Here is a 19,046-nt window from a genome sequence, read left to right on the forward strand (position 1 = left end):
ATCAAGCAAATCCTGTAACTGCTCCTCCAGTTTCTTCAACTCAGGTGGGGCCATATGGTATTGTAAAATCAAAATAGCCTGAGTGCTTGGAGCCATGTCATTAGAGAAGTCGATATCTCTGTCGGGTGGCATCACCAGCAAATCTGCAGGAAGCACATCAGAAAACTCACGCATAACTGGTACTAAATACATGGAAGGAACCTCCACGCTAGGATCATGGATATAGGCCAAATATGCTAGACATCCCTTCTCCACCATACACCAAGCTTTCAAATAAGAAATATCCCTACTGGGAGAATGCCTAGGAGCCCCCCTCCACTCTAATCGAGGCAACCCCGGAATGGCTAAGGTCACCATCTTACTGTGAAAGTCCAATATGGCATGGTAAGGTGACTACCAATCCATGCCAAAATAACATCAAAGTCCACCATATAAAGAAGTAGGAGATCAACGCTAGTCTCAATGATCCCGATAGGAACCACACACAAGAGATAAACATGATCTACAATAATAGAATCTCCCATAGGCGTGGACACATATATTTGAGCAATCAAAGAATAACGAGGCATGATCAAATATGAAGAAAAATAGGATGACATGTAGGAATAAGTAGAGCTCGGATCAAATAGAACTGAATCATCTCTATGGCAAGCTGGAATAATACCTGTGATGACAGTGTCCGAAGACTCTACCTCAGGTCTAGCTGGAAATGCATATAAATGGGTTTGGGCCACACCACTATGACCTCTGCCCTTATGCAAACTTTAGCTGGCTGGCCTCTATCTCTAATAGTTTGACCTCCACCTTTAGCAACCTGACCCCTGCCTTTGGTTGGCTGTGCAAGAGGTGGAGCAACTGGTGCTGACATAATATAACAAGAACCCTATTGAGGTCTGCTGCTCGTCAATCTAGGCCAATACCTCTTGATATGACCTATGCCTCTCACTCAAAGCACTACCTCGACTATTGAGGCTACTGAAGCTAAGACTCACCCTTATGGCTGGGATAACCATTATAGTATCTCTGAAGTGGTAGTGCATTGATAGGAGCTGAAGGTGCACTGAATGCGGGTTGTTCAGGATGAAACCTATAAGAACCACGACTGGTCGAAGCACCATGGGCTGCCTAAAGAGCTGACTAAATGGGCCTATGTAACGACCCAGCCGGTCGTTTTAAGAATTAACGCCTCAATCCCTTATTAACTACTTTTTCTGAGTTTGTTTTTGCTATTTTGAGTTGTTGGGAGGATTCATTTTGTGTTTGGTGTGTTTTGGGACACTTAGTCCTACAATGAGATCTTAAGCTTTGGAATTTGGACCGTAGTCGAAGCAGTGTGAAGACGGTCTCAGAATAGAATTTCGTCAGTTTTATTAGCTCCGTTGGGTTATTTCATGCTTAGGGGCGTGTTCAGATTATGTTGTGAAGGTCCGTAACTTATTTAGACTTAAAAGGCCGAAAGTTAAAATTTGGAAGTTTCTAGTTCGATAGTGAAATTTTGATATCGGGGTCGGAATTCGATTCCGAGAGTTGGAGTAGCTCTGTGGTGTTGAATGTGATGAGTGTGTGTGCAGAATTTTAGGTCATTCAGACGAGGTTTGATAGACTTTCTGATCGAAAGTGGAATTTGGAAGTTTTGGAATCCTTAGGCTTGAATCCGAGGGTAATTTGGTGTTCCGACATTGTTTCAAGTGTTACGAGTATTGGCACAAGTTTGAACAATGTTATGTGACTTGTTGGCATATTTGGTTGAGGTCTCAAGGGCCTCGAGTGATTTTCGGGTGCTTAATGAAAGTGGAATTTGACTTAGGAAAATTTGAAACTTTGCTGAACCCGTCATAATCGCACATACGTGTATGAGACCACAGGTGCAATACCGTAGAAGTGGTTAGGGAACCGCAGGTGCAGTCTGAGGCAATGTTGAAATTGTTCGCAGATGCGGCCCAGGTACCGCAGAAGCGGCACCGCATCTGCGGGTAAGAGGTTGCAGGTGCGGAGGTTGGGCTTTAATGAAAAGTCGTAGGTGCGGTCCATTTGCCGCAGAAGCGAGACTGCAGGTGCAGTCCCATGGTCGCAGAAGTGGATTCGCTGGTCAGAAAAGGGAAGAACAAGAGTTTGAACTCAAAACTTGGAAAAACAATTTAGAGCTCGGTTGAGGGAGATTTCTCGAGGGTTTTTGAAGGAGAAGCATTGGGTAATGTTTTCTATCTTGATTTTGATCTTAAATCCGTAATCTATTATTTTTTTTCTCTTCTAATTAAGGAAATTAGGGGTAAAGTTTGGAAAATGGGAGAAGGTTTCCCCAATTGAAAATTCGAGTTTTGAATGAGATTTTGACGTCGAATTTTGGTGACTTTTGTTCGAGTGTTTCCTGAGTGATTGGGGGTTCTGAATTTGTAAATTTTATCTAATTCCGAGATATGGGCCCGAGGGACTTTTTGGGAGATTTTCTTAATTTTGCGTGTTAGTTTCAAGTTAATTAGTTAAATTAGTTACTTGAAGTTGTATTTACATTATGCAATTAATTTGAATAGATTTCGGCCATTCGAGTACTCGTGGCAAGGACGTGATTTCAAGTTGATTGAGTTGGTTCGAGGTAAGTGGCTTGCCTAACCTTGTGTGGGGAACTCCCTTTAGGATTTGGTATTGTGTTATGTGAGTACCATGTACGTGAGGTGATAAGCGCGTACACGTGTTAATTGTTGAAATCCCGTTTTCATTATGCTAATACCTATATTTTCTTGTAATTGAGCAATATTTGCACTTGAAGACTCTTGCTTAGTTTAGGAAAATCATGCTTATGTGATTTAACTATATTACCTGCTTTAATTGCCTACTTGTACTCCGTGCAGCATGTTAGAGTAGAATTTCCTGCTTAAATTCTAGAATAGAACTGTAAATTCTTCTGAGATTGTTGTGTTATTTACTTTGGGACTACGGGACGATATCTCAAGAAATCCCCTTGCATGTTTACTTTAGGACTACGGATCGGTATTTCGGTATATCCCTCCTGCACATTTATATTTGGAACTATGGGACAGAACCCAGTAGATCCCCTGTACTGGATATTTACTTTGGAACTACGGAATGGTCTTCCGGGAGTTTCCCCTACATATTTATGATTCGGACTACGGGACAATATCCCGGGAGATCCTCTGGACATTTACGTTTGGGACTACGGGACGATATCCCGGGACATCCCCCTGTTGTTATTTATGTGTACTGAGTTAGATTCTTTCTGTAATTGTATTCGTTATAAACTGCTAGCATTTTAATTATGTTGTCATATTCTATACTGTTTTATCGTGTTTTTCATCTATAATTAGTAGGGCCCTGACCTTCCTCGTCACTACTCGGCCAAGGTTAGACTTGACACTTACTGAGTAATGTTGTGGTGTACTCATGCCCTTCCTACGCATGTTTTTCATGTGCAGATCCAGGTTCTTTGGCTCTGCCATACTTCCAGTGAGGTGAGGCGATCTTCAAAGACTTCGAGGTATATCTGCCATATCCACAGATCGAGGATTCCCACTCTATTCTCCCTTCTAGATTTAGCTCTCATGCATTTACTTTTGTTTAGACATTCTGAAGTTAAAACACCTTGTAGTTATTCCACAGCTTGTGATTTCATAAGATTCCGGGTTTTGGGAGTTGATTCAGTTTGAGAGTTTATATTTTTATATGCCGAGCGACATCTTAAATGTTTTATTTATGTTTATTCTGCAGTTTTTGCTAGTTTTTATCTTTCGTTTCTTTTTCCACAAATCATTAGGCTTACCTAGTTGTAGAGACTAGGTGCCGTCACAATAGTTCACGAAGGGCGAACTTGGGTCGTGACAAGTTGGTATCAGAGCTCTAGGTTCATAGGAGTCATGGATCACAAGCCGGTTTATTAGAGTCTCACGGATTGGTACGGAGACGTCTGTACTTATCTACGAGAGGCTATGTAACTATTAGGAAAATTCCACTTCATTTGATTTTCTTGTCGTGCAAGATTTTGATATCACAATTCTAAATTTTTGTCTTTTATTCTCTCACAGATGGTGAGGACACATGCTACCGGAGATGACCAAGCACCTGCACCCCCTACTAGAGCCGTTAGAGGTCGGGTCAGGGTAGAGGCCGAGGACGCGCTCATGGTGAGGCTAGATCACCCGCGTGAGCTGCCATAGAGGAGCCACTAGCAGCTTCATCCGGAGTCCAGGCACCTGATACACCTACTGATGTCACTATTCCAACTCTTCAGGAGACTCTTGCACATTTCGTGAGCATGTACACCACTCTAGCTCAGGCAGGGCTGATTCCCTTTACTACAACCACATCCCAGGCTGGTAGAGGAGCACAGACTCCCACTGCTCGCACTCCTGAGCAGCGAGTCCAAGTCGATCATATCCTAGAGGTTATACCGGTACCACCTGTGGCCCCAGTTCAGCCCGAGGTCAGTGCAGTGGCTTCAGAGGATGAGAAGCGGAGGCTTGAGAGGTTCCAGAAGTATAAGCCTCCTGTATTCAGCGGTTTAGCATCACACGATGCCTTGGGATTTTTGGAGCAATGTTACCGTATCCGACGCATTATGGGTATATCAGGATCGAGTGGGGTTTCTTTCACTGCCTACCAGCTTTGAGGAGCAGCCTACCAGTGGTGGCGTACCTTTGAGTTGGACAGTCTAGCTGAGGCAGCATCCCTTACTTGGACTCAGTTTTTAGATATGTTCTTGAGAGAGTTTGTCCCTCAGAGCCTCAGGGATGCGTGGCGTGTAGAGTTTGAGCATTTGCGCCGGGGCATGACTTTTTCGGAGTATGCTGTCCATTTCACTGACTTGTTGAGGCATGCACCAGCCTTGGTTGCAATAGTTCGTGAGAGAGTTCGCCAGTTTATTGAGGGGCTCATTCCCAGCATTAGGTCTAGCATGGTACATGAGTTGGACATGGATATTTCTTATCAGTAGGTGGTGAGAATTGCTAGGAGAGTGGAGGGTATGAATGCTCGGGATAGAGAGAAGAGGGAGGCCAAGAGGTATCAAGAGTTAGGTCATTATTCTGGTGCCGTGCTCTAGTTGCAGTTTGTCATGGTAGGGGTTATATGAGTCGCCCTGTTCATTCAGCTCTTCCAGCAGCCAGTCGTATTCTAGCTCCTTCTAGACCTCAGGAGCCTTATTATGCACCTCCAGTATCTAGTGCGCCTCCTGCACGGGGTGTTTTTAGTGGTCAGTCCAGCAGTCTTGGCCCGAGCCAGTCACAACCACCACGTCCACCCAAAGCTTGTTTTGAGTGTGGTGACACACTCCATATGGTAAGGGATTGCCCTAGACTTTGGAGGGGTACACCTCCACAGACTTTTCAGTCACAGCGTGTCGCGCAGAGTTCCCAGGCTATGATTACAGCACCAGTTGCTACCACACTTGCTCAGCTAGCTAGAGGTAGAGGTCAGGGAGGTAAGGTTGCCGTAGAGGGGGAGGCCAGATCAGATATTATGCCCTTCCTGCCCATACTGAGGCTGTCGCCTCCGATGCTGTCATCACAAGTATTGTCCTAGTTTTTCATAGAGATGCATCGGTTTTATTCGATCCAGGCTCCACTTATTCTTATGTGTATTCTTATTTTGCCCCGCATTTGGGCATATCTCGGGATTCTTTGAGTTCTTCTGTTTATGTTTCTACTCTTGTAGGGAATCTCTTGTTGTGGACTGCGTTTATCGGTCATGTTTGGTTGCTCTTAGTAGTTTTGAGACCAGAGCTGATTTATTATTGCTCAGCATGGTAGATTTTGATATTATCTTGGGCATGGACTGGTTGTAACCCTATTTTGCTATTCTTGGCTATCACGCCAGAACCGTGATGCTGGCTATGCCAGGTGTATCACAAGTAGAGTGGAGGGGTACTTTAGATCACACTCTTATTAGAGTTATTTCTTTCCTTAAATCTCAGCAAATGGTTAAGAAGGGGTGTGATGCGATGGCCTATGTGAGAGATGTTAGTATTGATACCCCTACAGTTGATTCAGTCCCAATAGTATGGGATTTTCCTGATGTGTTTCCAGCTAATCTTCCGAGCATGCCACCCGATAGAGATATTAATTTTGGCATTGATCTGTTATCGGGCACTCACCCTATTTCCTTTCCTCCGTATTGTATATCCCCTGCTAAGTTGAAGGAGCTGAAAGATCAGTTATAGGAATTGCTTGATAAGGGTTTTATTCGGCCTAGTGCATCACCTTGAGGTGCTCCTGTCTTGTTTGTGAAGAAAAAAGATGGTTTTATGTGTATGTGCATTGATTACCGCCAGTTGAACAAAGTTACAATGAAGAACCATCATCATTTGCCTCGTGTTGATGATCTGTTTGACCAGTTACACTGTGCACAAGTGTTTTCTAAGATTAACTTGCGTTCAGGTTACATTAGTTAAAGATTCTGGAGCCAAATATCTTGAAGACTGCTTTCAAGATTCGGTATGGTCATTACGAGTTCCTTGTTATGTCATTTAGGCTGACCAATGTCTCAGCAGCCTTTATGCATTTGATGCACAGTGTGTTCCAGCCATATCTTAACTCGTTCGTCATTGTCTTTATTGATAATATTCTGGTATACTCCCAGAGTCGGGAGGACCATGAGCAGCACCTGAGAATAGTGCTTCAGACTTTGAGGGAAAAGAAGTTATATGCAAAGTTCTCAAAATGTGAGTTTTGGTTGGATTCCGTGGTATTCTTGGGTCACGTAGTATCGAGTGAGGATATACAGGTGGATCCGAAGAAAGTGGAAACAGTGCAGAGTTGGCCCAAACCATCCTCATCTATAGAGATTCGCAGTTTTCTTGGCTTGGCGGGTTATTACCGTCGATTTGTTGAGGGGTTTTCATCTATTGTAGCACCTATGACCAGACTGACCTAGAAAGGTGCTCCATTCTAGTGGATAAAAGAGTGTGAGGCGAGCTTCCAGATGCTTAAGATAGCTTTGATTACAACCCCGGTTTTGATATTGACTACAGGTTTAGGGACTTATACTCTCTATTGTGATGCCTCGATGATTGGCCTTGGAGCGGTATTAATGCAGGACGGTAGGGTGATTGCCTATGCATCCAGACAGTTGAAGGTACATGAGAAGAATTATTTTGTCCATGATCTCGAGTTGGCTACTATTGTTCACACCTTGAAGATTTGGCGTCATTATTTGTGCGGTGTTCCTTATGAGATCTATACTGATCACCGGAGTTTGCAGCACCTGTTCAAGCAGAAGGACCTTAATTTGCACCAGAGGAGGTGGTTAGAGCTGCTGAAGGACTATGATATCACTATCTTGTATCACCCGGACAAAGCCAATGTGGTGGACGATTCCTTGAGTCGTCGGGCTAAGAGTTTGGGGAGTTTGGCTTATTTACCAGCAGCGGAGAGGCCCATGGCGAAGGATGTTTAGGCCTTAGCCATCTAGTTTTTGAGATTGGATTTTTTGGAGCCCAATCAGGTTCTAGCTTGCGTGATTTCTCGGTCTTCCTTATTTAATTGTATTAGGGAGTGTTAGTATGATGACCCTCATTTGTTCGTCCTCAAGGACAAAGTTCTTCACGGTGATGCCAGAGATGTGACTATTAGTGATGACGGGGTATTGAGGATGTAGGGTCGGGTATGCGTACCCAATGCTGATGAGCTTCGGGAGTTGATTCTAGAGGAGGCCCATAGTTTGTGGTGTTCCATCCAACCCGGTGCCGCGAAGATGTATCAGCATCTGAGACAGCACTATTGGTGGAGGCGGATGAAGAAAGATATAGTTGGGTTTGTAGCTCGATGCCTCAATTGTCAGCAGGTGAAGTATGAGCATTAGAGACCAAGTAGGTTGCTTCAATAGATGGAGATTCCGGAGTGGAAGTGGGAGTGGATCACCATGGACATTGTAGTTGGGCTCCCACAGACTTTGAAGAAGTTCGATGCCATTTGGGTGATTGTGGATCGGCTGGCCAAGTCCACGCACTTCATTCCTATGTGTACTACCTATTCTTCGGAATGGTTGGCGGATATTTATATCCGGGAGATTGTTCGTCTACATGGTATTCCAATTTCCATCATTTCAGACAGGGGTACTCAGTTCACATCACGATTCTAGAGGGTCATACAACATGAGTTGGGTATTCGGGTGGAGTTGAGCACAGCATTTCACCCCCAGACGGACGGACAGTTGGAGCGCACTATTCAAATTCTTGAGGATATGCTCCATGCGTGCGTGATGGAGTTTAGAGGTTCTTAGGATCAGTTCTTGCCATTGGCGGAGTTTGCCTACAACAACAGTTATCAGTCCAGTATTTAGATGGCACCGTGTGAGGCTTTGTATGGTAGGCAGTGTAGATCCCCTGTGGGTTGGTCTGAGCCTGGTGGGGCTAGATTATTGGGCACAGACTTGGTTCAGGACGCCTTGGAGAAGGTTAAGGTGATTCAGGATAGACTCCATACAGCCCAGTCCAGACAGAAGAGCTACGCGGACCGGAAGGTTCGTGATGTTTCCTATATGGTTGGAGAGCAGCTCTTGCTTCGGGTTTTGCCTATGAAGGGCGTTAGGAGATTCGGGAAGAAAGGTAAATTGAGTCTTAGGTTTATTGGTCCTTTTGAGATATTGCGACGTGTTGGGGAGGTTGCTTATGAGCTTGCCTTTCCTCCTAACTTGGAAGGAGTTCATCCGGTATTTCATGTTTCGATGCTCCAGAAATATCACGGTAATCCGTCGCACGTATTGGATTTCAGTTCAGTTCAGTTGGATAAGGATCTATCATATGTTGAGGAGTTTGTGGCGATATTGGACAAGCAGGTTCGAAAGATGAGGTCAAAGAACATTGCATCTGTGAAGGTTCAGTGGCGGGGTTAACCGGTAGAGGAGGCGACTTAGGAGACCGAGCAGGATATGCGCAGCCGTTACCCTCATCTTTTCACTACTTCAGGTATGTCTCTATGCTCGTTCGAGGATGAAAGAATGTTTTAAGAGGGGGAGGATGTAACGACCCGGCCGGTCATTTTATGAATAAACGCCCTAATCCCCTATTAAGTGCTTTCCTCGAGTTTGTTTCTGCTATTTTGAGTTGTCTGCGGGATTCATTTTGTGTTTTGGGACACTTAGTCTCTCAATGAGAGCTTAAGCTTTGGAATTTGGGCCCTAGTCGGAGCAGTGTGAAGACGCCCTCGAAATGGAATTTTGTCGGTTCCGTTAGCTCTGTTGGATGATTTCGGGCTTAGGGGCATGTTCGGATTGTGTTTTGGAGGTCCGTAGCTTATTTAGGCTTGAAATACAGAAAGTTGAAATTTGGAAGTTTCCGGTTCGATAGTGAAATTTTGATATCGGGATCGGAATCCAATTCTGAGAGTTGGAGTAGCTCTATAGTTTTGAATGTGACGTGTGTGCAAAATTTCAGGTCATTTGAACGAGGTTTGATAAACTTTTTGATCGAAAGCGGAATTAGGAAGTTTTGAAATCCTTAGGCTTGAATCCGAGGGTAATTTGATGTTCTGGTGTTGTTTCGAGTGTTCCGAGGATTGGTACAAGTTTGAATAGTTTTATGTGACTTGTTGGCATGTTTGGTTGAGGTCCTGACGGCCTCGGGTGAGTTTCGGGTGCTTAACGGAAGTGGAATTGGACTTAGGAAAATCTAAAGCTTTGCTGAACCTGTCATAATCGCACCTGCGTGTATGGGACCGCAGGTGCGGCAATGAAGCGGTTAGGGGACCGTAGGTGCAGTCTGAGGCAATGTTGAAATTGGTCGCAAATCTAGCCTAGGTACTGCAGAAGCGGCACCGCATCTGCGGGTAAGAGGTCGCAGGTGCAGAGGTTGGGCTTTAATGAAAATTCATAGGTGCGGTCCCATGGTCACAAAAGCGGATTCACTGGTCAAAAAAAAGGGAAGAATGAGGGTTTGAACTCAAAATTTGGAAAAATAATTTGGAGCTCGGTTGAGGTCGATTTCTCGAGGGTTTTTGAAGGAGAAACATTGGGTAACATTTTCTATCTTGATTTTGATCCTAGAGCCATAATCTATTATTGTTTTCCTCTTTTCATTAAGGAAATTGGGGGTAAAGTTTGGAAACTGAGAGAAGGTTTCCCCAATTGAAAATTCGAGTTTTAAATGAGATTTTGACGTTGGATTTAGGTTATTTTTGTTCGAGTGTGTTCCTGAGTGATTGGGGGGTTCTGAATTTGTAAATTTTATCCAATTCCGAGATGTGGGCCTGGGGGACTTTTTGGGTATTTTCTTAATTTCGTGTGTTAGCTTCGAATTAATTAGTTAAATTAGTTACTTGAAGTTTTATTTATTTTATGCAATTAATTTGAATAGATTTCGGCCATTCGAGTACTCATGGCAAGGACGTGATTTCGAGTTGATTGAGCTGGTTTGAGGTAAGTGGGTTACCTAACCTTGTGTGGGAGAACTCCCCTTAGGATTTGGTATTATGTTATGTGAGTACCATGTACGTGTGGTGACGACTGCGTACACATATTAATTGTTGAAATCCAGTTTTCATTAAGTTAATACCTATATTTTCTTGTAATTGAGCAATATTTGTACTTGAAGCCTTTTGCTTAGTTTAGGAAAAGCTTGCTTATGTGATTTAACTGTCTTACCTACTTTAATTACCTACTTGTACTCCATGTAGCACGTTAGAGTAGAATTTCCTATTTAAATTCTAGAATAGAACTGTAAATTCTTCTGAGATTGTTGTGTGATTTACTTTAGGACTACGGGACGATATTCCGGGAGATCCCCCTGCATGTTTACTTTGGGACTATAAATCGGTAATCTGGTAGATCCCTTGCAAATTTATATTTGGAACTATGGGACAACACCCCATAGATTCCCTGTACTGGATATTTACTTTGGAACTACGGATTGGTATTCCGGGAGTTTCCCCTGGATATTTATGATTCGGACTACGGGACGATATCCCAGGAGATCCTCCGAACATTTACGTTTGGGACTATTGGACGATATCTCGGGAGATCCCCCTGTTGTTATTTCTGTGTACTGAGTTAGATTCTTTCTGTGATTTTATTCGTTATAGACTTTTAGCATTTTAATTATGTTGTCATATTCTATACTGTTTTACCTTGTTTTTCATCTATAATCAGTAAGGCCCTGACCTTCCGCGTTACTACTCGACCAAGGTCAGGCTTGACACTTACTGAGTACCACTATGGTGTACTCTTTCCCTTTCCTGCACATGTGTTTCGTGTGCAGATCCATGTTCTTCGGCTCAGCCATACTTCGAGTGAGGCGAGGCAATCTTCAGAGACTTCGAGGTATATCTGCCGCATCCGCAGACCGAGGAGTCCCTCTCTATTTCCCCCTTCTAGATTTAGCTCTCCTGTATTTACTTTTGTTTAGACACTCTGGAGTTAGAACACTTTGTAGTTATTCCACAGCTTGTGATTTCATGAGATTTCAGGTTTTGGGAGTTGATTCAGTTTGAGAGTTTATATTTGTATATGCCGAGTGTCATCTTAAACGTTTTATTTATGTTTATTCCGCAGTTTTTGGCTAGTTTTTATCTTTCGTTTCTTTTTCTGCAAATCGTTAGGCTTACTTAGTCGTTGAGACTAGGTGCCGTCACAACAGTTCACGGAGGGCAAACATGGGTTGTGACAGCCTAGGAGGATGGCCTCTACCAAAAAAAAACCCTGCCTCCAAATGAGGCATCAGTGAAGCCACCGAAATGACGGGGCCTCTTCTCAGATGTTACCCCTCCATCTCGACCACCAACTATCTCTGTTACATATCACGTTTTTGTACGTTAGAATTTCGTTTTCAGTTAACCAACGTAGACTCGAGGATGAGATCATCTTGACGTTAACGTACTTACGCTATTTATATCAAGCGATAAATAAGTGTCATGAAGGATAAAGGGTACACGGATTAAAGAAAACAAGTTTCGTTGAAAATGGCCAATTTGGAATAAAATACAGGTCGAGCGATAATACCCGATAATTATGAACCAGTACCATGCAAGGTACCATATGACCACAGTAGTATAATATATAAAGTATATATGAAGTATTTTAAAAATAAATATAATTTTAAGTAATTTGTGGTAATTTTTAAATTATGCGGGTAATTGATTAATTACCGAATAATAGAACATTATCCAGTTAATTAATAAGTGGATAAATAATTAATAAATCAATCCCTCCCCCGCCCCCAACGTGGCAAGATGCCACAAAGCATAGAAAATAACTAAGTATAATTTTAGGTGGCTATTTAATAATGACTTTAAGATAAGTCTTAGAAAGACTTAGTAAAATATTATCCAAAAATCTATCTTTAGCTTCATTTAAAGTTTTTTGTTTCATTTCATTGCTTTGGCATTGAAACCAAGAGTATTGAAACAGATAAATTCGTCCAAGCCTTTAGCCAACAAATTTGTTCTTGGTTTTGAAACCAAGAACGTTAATCAGGAAACATTACGTCCAAAATTTCAATCCAAGCCAATTTCGTTTCAATTTTAGAGGATCCAAGTGTAAAATTTCGTTCAAGGATTCAGAAGCAGAAGCTTCATTCTGTTCAAATAATTTTAGGGACATGTATGTTAAGGCCCTCCCTTCTTTCTTTTGGCATTGTCCAAATTATACTAAAAAAACAAGCAAACACACAGTTTCCATAAATTACTCTATTCATAGAAACAGTAGGGGTGTCTATATTCTTGATTCCCCATAAAAATTATTATTATTATTTACTGTTCATGAGTCTCAGAATAATACGCAGTTGGAAAAGTTTATCCGGAAGGAATATTGAGATTATTACGTATTTTTCATGCATTTCACTCATTTATACATGTGCATTGACCCATGACCAGATGGCGTTATATACGTATATATATGTAAATATATGTATATGGGATATGGGAAAAGGTTAAGGTTACAGCGTTATATACGCACCACCACCTGATCATCTGGTATATGTTGATGATGTTGCCCATAATGGCTGAGACGATATGATAGGATGCCCTCAGCGGCTTGATGATATTATGTACACTCATACTATGCATGACACGACATTTATATGCACGTGCATGACATTATACATGTTATAGAATTTACAAAGTTATTCAGATTTAAAGATGTGTTTCCTTATTCCATGTTTAATCTGTCTTTTACGTACTAATTTTCATGCCTTACATACACAGTACATTTTTCGTACTGACGCCCTATTTCACGGGGCCTACATTTCATGCCCGCAGGTGCAGGTAGACAAGCTGACGGTCCCCCTTCTTAGGATCCCTGATCAGCGAGAGTTGGCGTGCTCCACTTGATCCGGAGCTGCTTTTGAGTTTGGTACGATATGTTTGTATAAATATGTATATATGGGTATGACGTGGCTCAGTCCCGTCTTTGTACGGTGGCTTATTCCCATCTTTGGATAGTTATGTTTCCATTAGAGGTCTGTAGACAGTATGTCTAGTTGGGTTGTATGTGGCCTTGTCAGCTTTCAATTATTGGATGTGTAGTTGTCTACAGCAGCCTTGCCGGCTTGCCCACTGTATTCTGCATGTATACGTACATATGCCTTTTTGGCAGGTTTTCTTTATGTATGTTATCTTCGAAATTCAACAGATGTTATACAGGTTCACATCTTAGATGCATGCTTAGGGGTGTTTGACAGGTAGGACTCAGGTACCCAAGGCGGCCCATCGGTTTGGGTCATGACAAAAGTGGTATCAGAGTAGTTCTATCCTAGTATTATCTACAGACCATATTTAGTAGAGTCTTGTTTATGGGTGTGTCATGCACCACACTTATAAATAGGATGCTACAGGACATATAGGATGTTATCCTCTCTTTTTATCTCAGATCGTGCGATACAAGAATTCATGTTCCTAACGATATGTTATATTTTCAGCAATGCCTCCAAAGAGTACGACCGCTCAGAAGGGAAAGTTCGTGGCCGATTAGACTACTAGTCGAGCGCCACAAGTTACCAGGGCTCTGGGAGAGTCTCATGGTGAGGTTCCATCTCAGACTTCACATACACCACCCTTTCTAGAAGAGCTCTGAGGGATGCCAGCTCCGGCGCCCGCCGCTGTACATTCAGCACCTCAGTCGGATGCACGGGGTCAGAAGATGAGACATGTTATTCAGTTATTGACCCGATTAGTAGCCGCACAAGCTCGACATCAGGAAGTAGGTATTGGTCATGCAGATAGGTCCGTGAGTGTGAGGGTTCGTGACTTTATTAATTTAGACCCTCCGGTATTCACTGGAGCAGATCCAAATGAGGACCCTCAAGTACTTATTGGTAGAGTGCAGAGGACGTTGTGGGTAATGAAGGCCACTGCGACTGAGTCAGTTGAGCTAGCTTCCTATAGACTCTGAGATGTTGCAGTTAATTGGTATGAGTCTTGGGAATTGTCCAGAGGTGAGGAAGCCCCTCTAGTGGTACGGCAGAAGTTTACAGAAGCTTTTCTTAATCATTATCTGCCACTAGAGCTTAGACAGGCTAGAGTTGATAGGTTCTTGACCCTTCGGCAGGGTAACATGAGTGTTCGGGAGTACAGTCTTCAGTTTGATTTGTTGGCTAGGTATGCTCCCACTATTGTATCTAAGATGGGGGATCGGGTTCACCGGTTTGTGATGGGGTTAGAGCCTCACTTGATTAATGATTGTATGCCAGTCTCATTTCAGCTAGACATGGTTATTTCTCGTATTCAGGCATACACTCAGGGTGTAGGGGAGCGTAAACAGAAATAGACGGCCGATTGTGAGCATGATAGGGCCTAGAATAATAGGGTGGGGTCTTTGGGTCCTTCTGGTGAGTTTCAAGGTGGTCAAAGGCAGCAGTACTCGAGGTATCCATCCTAGCCCTCGGCTAGCGCTCCCCCTCAGTTTGGCGGTAAGAGATTTTATTGTTCTACATATTCAGGGTATGGTCAAAATTCTAAGGCCTCAGGTTCTCAGTATAGGGGTGAGTCAAATCAGATGAGGCCACCCTTGCCACGATGTACTCAATGTGGTAAGCAACATACCGGGCAGTGTCGTATGGGGTTAGGTGTTTGTTATACTTGTGGTTATCTAGGACACGTTATAAGGGATTGTCCGATGAGAGGTGATGCAAGTATAGCTCAGCCGTTGGGATCTGCATCTAGTTCATCATCATTAGTACGATCCCTTGGGCAAGGTCCCCAAGCACCAATGAGTCGTGCTAGAGGCAGAGGCGAAGCATCTAGCTCGAGCAGCCCTCAGAACCGCATTTATGCGTTGGCAAGACCACAGGACCAGGAGTCATCGCCTGATGTTATTACATGTATATTATTAGTCTCCTCATATGATGTATATGCACTGATTGACCCAGGTTCCATCTTATCATGCGTTACTCCACTAGTTTCTAGTAAGTTTGAAATAAAACCTAAATTGGTTAAACCTTTTGAGGTATCTACACCTGTTGGGGACTCGTTGATAGCTAAGCAAGTATATAGGGGTTGTATAATAGTAGTTCATGGTCGACCTACCATAGCGGACCTAATCGAGTTAGATATGGTAGAATTTGATGTTAAAATGGGTATGGATTGGTTGGCTTCTTGTCATGCCAACGTTGATTGTAGATCAAAGATAGTTCAATTTCAATTTTTGGGGGAGCCTATTTTGGAGTGGAAAGGTAACACGGCATCGCTGAGAGGTAGATTTATTTCCTATCTCAAGGCAAGGAAGATGATCAGAAAGGGTTGTATTTATCACTTAGTTCGGGTTCAGGATGTGGAAGTGGAGTCACCAACCATTCAGTCCATCCCTGTGGTGAATAAGTTTCCCAATGTTTTCCCCGAAGAGCTTTCGGGTGTCCCACCAGAGCGAGAAATTGAGTTTTCTATTGACCTACTACCAGATACTTACCCAATATTTATTCCTCCCTATAGAGTGGCCCCCACATAGCTGAAAGATTTGAAAGAACAACTAAAGGACTTGCTTGAAAAAGGTTTTATCAGACCCAGTACGTCATCATGGGGAGCACTTGTGTTGTTTGTAAGAAAGAAAGATGGTTTCTTACGAATGTGTATTGATTATAGGCAACTGAATAAGGTGACGATCAAGAATAAGTACCCGCTCCCGAGAATTGATGATTTATTTGATCAGTTACAAGGTGCCAAGTGTTTTTCAAAGATAGACTTGAGGTTCGGGTACCATCAGGTAAGGGTTAAGGATGAAGATATTCCGAAGACATCAATTAGGACTAGATATGGGCACTTTGAGTTTCGGGTTATGTCGTTCGGTCTGACCAATGCCCTAACAGTATTCATGGATTTGATGAACCATGTGTTCGGGCCTTTTTTAGATCTGTTCGTAATTGTATTTATTGACGATATATTGGTGTATTCTCATTTAGAGGATGAGTTGTAACTTTCCTTGTGCAAATCATTTCGGGTGAAGGCATTCGGGTGGATACACAAGATTGAGGCAGTAAAGACTTGGCCTAGACCCACAACACCGACGGAGGTTCGTAGCTTTCTCGGTTTGGCAAATTATTACAAGAGATTTATGGAAGGATTTTCTTCCCTTTCAGCACCTTTGACAAAGTTGACTCTGAAGGGAGCAAAGTTTCAATGGACTGATACTTGTAAACGATGTTTCCAGGCATTAAAGGAGAGATTAACTTCAGTACCGGTTCCAACGCTCCCATAAAGGACCGATTGTTATGTTATCGATTGCGACACTTCAGGCATTGGATTGGTTGTGTGGTGATGCAGCATGGTAAGGTTGTGGCTTATGCTTCTAGACAACTAATAAAGCACGAGAAGAACTACCCGACCCACGATTTAGAGTTAGCTGTGGTGATTCATACACTAAAGATGTGGAGGCACTACTTATATGACATTCATGTTGATATCTATACGGATCATAAGAGCCTCCAGTACATCTTCAAGCAAAAGGAATTGAATTTACGTCAAAGGGGATGGTTGGAGCTACTTAAAGACTATGACGTTGATATTTTATACCATTCGGGGAAGGCGAGCGTAGTAGCCGACACCCTCATCCGTAGATTTATGGGTAGCCTATTGTATTTACAACTACAAAAGAGGGGAATAGCGCATGAGGTTCATCAGCTAGTTAGTCTTGGAGTTCGGATACTGGACGCTGGTGGCATTGGAATTACTCTTCAGGATACGGCAACATCCTCTTTAGTAACTGAAGTAAAGGAATGCCAGTACAAGGATCCTGTGTTAGTTTATTCTAGGGATACCACCCTTCAAAAGGAGAAGATACCGTTTGAAATTACAGAAGATGGGGTCCTCAGATATCTAGGGCGTGTGCCTAATGTTGCAGGGCTACGTCGGCAGGTTATGGGAGAAACTCACTATTCTCATTATTCTATCCATCTAGAAGTAATAAAGATGTATCATGATATCAAGCATGTGTATTGGTAGGACTGAATGAAAAAGGATATAGCAGAATTTGTTGCCTAGTGCCCTAACTATGAGCATGTTAAGATTGAGCATCAAAAACCTGGTGGATTATTGCAGGCTATGGAGAGTCCGACTTGGAAATAGGAAGTAATCAATATGGATTTCATTGTAGGCTTACCTCGTACCCAGCGTAAGTTCGATTCGATATGGGTGATTGTTGATAGGCTTACAAAGTCAACCCATTTTCTGCCCATTAGAACTACATATTCCTTAGAGGATTATGCAAGGCTTTATATCAAGGAGATAGTATGACCGGATGGTGTCCCTGTATCTATTATCTCGGATAGAGGAGCTCAATTTATATCTAACTTGTGGAGGTCCTACCAAAAAGGATTGGGGACTCAAGGAAGTCTTAGTACAACATTTCATCCCCAGACAAACGGACAGGCTGAGCGTTCTATTCAAACATTGGAGGATATGTTACGAGCTTGTGTAATAGACTTCAAAGGTAGCTGGGATGATCATCTGCCACTTATTGAGTTCACATATAATAATAGTTACCATTCCAGTATTCAGATGGCTCCATACAAAGCTCTTTACAGACGGAAGTGTAGGTCGCCCATAGGGTGGTTTGATGTTGGAGAATCTAGATTACACAGGTCAGACTTGGTTCAGCAAGCCATAGAAAAACTAAAGCTTATCCGGGATCGACTATTGACAGCTCAGAGTCGTCAGAAGTCATTCTGATGTGCGGCGACGAGATTTAGAGTTTGGGGTTGATGACTGGGTATTCTTAAAGTTGTATGAAGGGTGTGATGAGGTTTAGCAAGAAAGGCAAACTTAGCCCACGGTATATTGGGCCTTATAGGATCATTCGGAAAGTGGGCCAAGTAGCTTATGAGTTAGAATTGCCCTTAGAGTTGGAGTTTGTCCATCCGGTTTTTCACGTATCTATGTTACGGAAATGCATTGGCGATCCTATTCGAGTGGTACCCACGGATGATGTACAGATTACAGAAGACTTATCATATAAGGAAGTTCCAGTTGCCATCCTAAACCGACAAATCCGCAAGCTGCGGAATAAGGAGGTCAACAATGTTGAAGAAATGACTTGGGAGGCTGAGAAATACATGAAGTCTAGATATCCCTACCTATTTCCTCCTCCAGAGAAGGGTCTAACTAAGACGTCATAACCTCAAGGTGCATGTATAAATTCTTGTATTGGTTATTGTCGTTGGTCATGTGAAGCCATTGTCGTTATTCATAACTATGGTCCTGTGTATCGTTGAATTATTAAGCTTCTACGGGGAGAGTTGGTAGTAGTGTTGTTACAAAAGATGACCCTGTCAAAGTTATATGGATCACGGGGGGTTGAACATTCGAGGACGAATGTTTCTAAGGAGGAAGGATGTTACATCTCGCGTTTTCGTACGTTAGAATTTTGTTTTCAGTTAACCGACGTAGACTCGGGGATGAGATCATCTTGATGTTAACTTACTTACGCTATTTATAACAAGTGACAAATAAGTGTCATAAAAGATAAAGGGTACACAAATTAAAGAAAATAAGTTTCGTTGAAAATGGCCAATTTGGAATAAAATACGGGTCGAGCGATAATACCCGATAATTATGAACTAGTAACATGCAAGGTACCATATGACCACGGTAGTATAATATATATATTATATATGAAGTATT

This window comes from Nicotiana tabacum, chromosome 20 (assembly GCF_000715075.1).
Source record: "Nicotiana tabacum cultivar K326 chromosome 20, ASM71507v2, whole genome shotgun sequence".
Lineage (NCBI taxonomy): Eukaryota > Viridiplantae > Streptophyta > Magnoliopsida > Solanales > Solanaceae > Nicotiana > Nicotiana tabacum.